Source organism: Urocampus carinirostris, unplaced genomic scaffold (assembly GCF_059441175.1).
Source record: "Urocampus carinirostris isolate Australia breed hairy pipefish unplaced genomic scaffold, RoL_Ucar_1.0 HiC_scaffold_127, whole genome shotgun sequence".
NCBI classification, from domain to species: domain Eukaryota; kingdom Metazoa; phylum Chordata; class Actinopteri; order Syngnathiformes; family Syngnathidae; genus Urocampus; species Urocampus carinirostris.
This window is the reverse complement of record NW_028283232.1, coordinates 10,001-15,000: the sequence shown is the minus strand read 5'-3', so window position 1 is coordinate 15,000 and position 5,000 is coordinate 10,001. Positions and strand designations below refer to the sequence as shown.

General features: G+C 56.3%; 1 non-coding gene across 1 annotated transcript in view; it reads right to left on the bottom strand.

The window, feature by feature from the left end:
• Positions 1-392, bottom strand: part of LOC148345039 (18S ribosomal RNA) — a 1,988-nt gene extending 1,596 nt beyond the window's left edge. The window contains exon 1 of the ribosomal RNA XR_015848896.1: positions 1-392. This exon is cut by the window's left edge and continues 1,596 nt beyond it. This is a non-coding gene — a ribosomal RNA (18S ribosomal RNA).
• Positions 393-5,000: the final 4,608 nt, after the last annotated feature.

Below are 5,000 nucleotides of genomic sequence, written 5' to 3'. Positions count from 1 at the left end.
ACACAAAGGGGGGGCCGGGCCGGCGGAACGAGGACCGGCGCGCGCGGAGCCGCCCGCTGCCGCTTACGCCCCCGCCCGGAGAGGCGGAGGCCGGACGCGGGGGACGCGCGCGACGGCTGAGCCCCCGCCCGCCGGACACCGCGTGGGTTTTTGTGTCTGATAAATGCACGCGTCCCCGGGGCGAGGCCGGAGCCCCGCCCGCGAGTCGGCGCTCGTTTGCATGTATTAGCTCTGGATTTGCCACAGTTATCCAAGTAACGGTGGAGCGATCAAAGGAACCATAACTGATTTAATGAGCCGTTCGCAGTTTCACTGTACTGGCCATTCGTACTTAGACATGCATGGCTTAATCTTGAAAACAAGCATATGCTACTGGCAGGATCAACCAGAGTGCGTCTGCCGCCGGGGGGGCGCTGCTGGTGGCGGTGCGGCCCTGGTCCGGGACGAGGCTGTGGCTACAGCCGGGCCCGGGGGGCCGCGCGACACTCGTATACGTTCGGACGGGCTGACGAGCGGGTGTCGTGAAACGATGTTTCGCGCGGAGCCCTAGCACGCGTGGCGTCGGGCTCCGCGACGGTCGGACGTCTGGGTGTGGCTCGAGACGGAAGCTCGACCTCGGTTCGTCTTGGTTCTGCCGCCAAAAGGTTCACGCCGAGGCATGGTTTCGCAAGAGGGCCCCGCGAGTGCCAGCCGTGGATCCCGCCTCACTCGTAACTCGTATCGGATTCGTCCGGCCTCACTTTCGTTCGCACATCGGACAGTTATACGTGTGCTTTAGTAGCTTCCGTTCCCTCTTAGTGAGGCCGTCCGTACGTACCGCCCCAGCTCTTTCTGAGGCGGGTATCCACTCGGCTCGGGGGGGCCCAACGTTTGCCTAGTATCCTCGGCGCTGGAGCTTGACCCGCAAAGCCGGAGGAGCCGCACGCCCGAACACCGGCTTGCGCCGGCCGACGTGGGCCCTCCGAGGCGGGTCTCGTGTGCCAATCGCTCAGTTGGGGAACCGGCAGGCCCGTGGGCCGACGCCGGCTCACCCGGGGGTGAAGGGTGCTTCGATGGAGGCCCCCTGTCAGCCTCCGCGGAAGTCCGGCTTCAATACTTTAAAGTTTGAAAAACTTAGACATTTTTCGAGAACCGGAGCTTAGAGGGGTACATGCAAAAGCCAGGGCCGCGGGAAGCGCCCTAAATACTTCAATACTTTAAAATTTGAAAAACTTAGAAATTTTTCGAGAACCGGCATCTTCCCTCGGTAATTGCGAGATGCGAGGCCGCCCCTAGCCTCTGCTCTGTCGGACTCAATGGTCACGGGTGGCCGCTGATTAGCCCTGGTGCTCACCTCTCAAAATTGCGAGTCCCTAATATAATTCTGGCTGTCGGCTGGAGAAGGGGGTATAAAATCGGCACTTGAGGGAACGCCGGGCCCTCAAGTTCGGGGCCCTCTAGCGGATTTTTGAGGTACTGCACTCCCATTGGAAATGCATTGCCCATAGGAATACATGGGCGCTCCGTCCACTACAATGTAATTCCCTCACAATATCTGCCCCCGCGTGGCCGCGCGATGCTACTGCTGCCCCGTTGGGAATGAATGGGCCTTTCGGAGGCCATAAATACAGCGCCGCTGCATGGATTTTGGCGGTACTGCGGCTGTCGTTGAAAATACATGGACCCGTCTGAATGAATGGGCCTTTCGGATTCCATAAACCCAGCGCCGCTGCATGGATTTTGGCGGTACTGCGGCTGTCGCTGAAAATACATGGACCCGTCTGAATGAATGGGCCTTTCGGAGGCCATAAACTCAGCGCCGCTGCATGGATTTTGGCGGTACTGCGGCTGTCGCTGAAAATACATGGACCCGTCTGAATGAATGGACAAAATATAAATCAGACACTACAGAACACAAGCATAATCCAAGATTACAAAATCATCTCAGCCTTTAAAAGAAACAAAAACCTGAAAGACTACTTAGTAAAAAGTAAATTACCAGAAATCAACATAACACAAACGCAGGGCCCCACATTCTACAAACAAGCCACCACAGTTAGGAACACCGTCACCAACACAAACTACCTAATTAAACAAACAATCACACCTGCTACGGAAAACTGAAAATACATGGACCCGTCTGAATGTATGGGCCTTTCGGAGGCCATAAACTCAGCCAGCGCCGGGCCAGTGTTTGGGGTATTGTGCCCGCCACTAGTGGCTGAATACATAATAATAATAATAATAATAATAATTCCCTTGTATTGTCATTCTGTGTAACAATGTACACAGAACGAAATGTCGATTGCACTGGGCTAGTGTTGAGGGAACGTCGGGCCCTCAAGTTCGGTGGCTTGGAGCGGATTTTTGAGGTACTGCACTCCCATTGGAAATGCATGGGCGCTCCGTCCACTACCATGTAATTCCCTCACAATATCTGCCCCTGCGTGGCCGCGGGATGCTACTGCAGCCCCGTTGGTAATGAATGGGCCTTTCGGAGGCCATAAATACAGCGCCGCTGCATGGATTTTGGCGGTACTGCTGCTGTCGCTGAAAATACATGGACCCGTCTGAATGAATGGGCCTTTCGGAGGCCATAAACTCAGCGCCTCTGCATGGATTTTGGCGGTACTGCGGCTGTCGCTGAAAATACATGGACCCGTCTGAATGAATGGGCCTTTCGGAGGCCATAAATCCAGCGCCGCTGCATGGATTTTGGCGGTACTGCGGCTGTCGCTGAAAATACATGGACCCGTCTGAATGAATGGACAAAATATAAATCAGACACTACAGAACACAAGCATAATCCAAGATTACAAAATCATCTCAGCCTTTAAAAGAAACAAAAACCTGAAAGACTACTTAGTAAAAAGTAAATTACCAGAAATCAACATAACACAAACGCAGGGCCCCACATTCTACAAACAAGCCACCACAGTTAGGAACACCGTCACCAACACAAACTACCTAATTAAACAAACAATCACACCTGCTACGGAAAACTGAAAATACATGGACCCGTCTGAATGTATGGGCCTTTCGGAGGCCATAAACTCAGCGCCGGGCCGGTGTTTGGGGAATCGTGCCCGCCACTAGTGGCTGAATCCCGGGCTAGTGTTGGGGGACTTGTGCCCGCCAATAGTGGCTGAATCCCGGGCTAGTGTTGGGGGACTTGTGCCCGCCAATAGTGGCTGAAATCCGCGCCGGTGTTTGGGGAAATGTGCGCGTATTATCGGGCCGGTGTTTGGGGAATTGCGCGCGTATTATCGGGCCGGTGTTTGGGGAATTGCGCGCGTATTATCGGGCCGGTGTTTGGGGAATTGTGCGCGTATTATCGGGCCGGTGTTTGGGGATATGCGCGCGTATTATCGGACCGGTGTTTGGGGAATTGTGCCCGCCACTAGTGGCTGAGAACTTGGCTAGTGTTTGGGGACTTGTGCCCGCCACTAGTGGCTGAAATCCGGGCCGGTGTTTGGGGAATTGTGCGCGTATTATCGGGCCGGTGTTTGGGGATATGCGCGCGTATTATCGGACCGGTGTTTGGGGAATCGTGCCCGCCACTAGTGGCTGAGAACTTGGCTAGTGTTGGGGGACTTGTGCCCGCCACTAGTGGCTGAAATCCGGGCCGGTGTTTGGGGAATTGTGCGCGTATTATCGGGCCGGTGTTTGGGGATATGCGCGCGTATTATCGGACCGGTGTTTGGGGAATCGTGCCCGCCACTAGTGGCTGAATCCCGGGCTAGTGTTGGGGGACTTGTGCCCGCCAATAGTGGCTGAAATCCGCGCCGGTGTTTGGGGAATTGTGCGCGTATTATCGGGCCGGTGTTTGGGGATATGCGCGCGTATTATCGGACCGGTGTTTGGGGAATTGTGCCCGCCACTAGTGGCTGAATCCCGGGCTAGTGTTGGGGGACTTGTGCCCGCCACTAGTGGCTGAAATCCGCGCCGGTGTTTGGGGAATTGTGCGCGTATTATCGGGCCGGTGTTTGGGGATATGCGCGCGTATTATCGGACCGGTGTTTGGGGAATTGTGCCCGCCACTAGTGGCTGAGAACTTGGCTAGTGTTGGGGGACTTGTGCCCGCCACTAGTGGCTGAAATCCGCGCCGGTGTTTGGGGAATTGTGCGCGTATTATCGGGCCGGTGTTTGGGGATATGCGCGCGTATTATCGGACCGGTGTTTGGGGAATCGTGCCCGCCACTAGTGGCTGAATCCCGGGCTAGTGTTGGGGGACTTGTGCCCGCCAATAGTGGCTGAAATCCGCGCCGGTGTTTGGGGAATTGTGCGCGTATTATCGGGCCGGTGTTTGGGGAATTGTGCCCGCCACTAGTGGCTGAGAACTTGGCTAGTGTTGGGGGACTTGTGCCCGCCACTAGTGGCTGAAATCCGCGCCGGTGTTTGGGGAATTGTGCGCGTATTATCGGGCCGGTGTTTGGGGATATGCGCGCGTATTATCGGACCGGTGTTTGGGGAATCGTGCCCGCCACTAGTGGCTGAATCCCGGGCTAGTGTTGGGGGACTTGTGCCCGCCAATAGTGGCTGAAATCCGCGCCGGTGTTTGGGGAATTGTGCGCGTATTATCGGGCCGGTGTTTGGGGATATGCGCGCGTATTATCGGACCGGTGTTTGGGGAATTGTGCCCGCCACTAGTGGCTGAGAACTGGGCTAGTGTTGGGGGACTTGTGCCCGCCACTAGTGGCTGAAATCCGGGCCGGTGTTTGGGGAATTGTGCCCGCCACTAGTGGCTGAATCCCGGGCTAGTGTTGGGGGACTAGTGGTCGTAAAACCGGGCCGGTGTTTGGGGACTTATAGGCCGACACTAGTGGCTCAAAACCGGGCTGCCGTTTGGGGACTTGTCGGGCCAACATTGGCTTGCAGCACTTGGAAAATTGCACTAAGTCCGATTGTCGGGTCACCAGGGGCTCGTGGGACTTAGAATTTGTGCCACTCCCCGGCCAGTGTTTGGGGACTGGCTGCCGCCTCCTGTGGGCCGGTCCCCGGCTGGTGTTTGGGGACCGGCT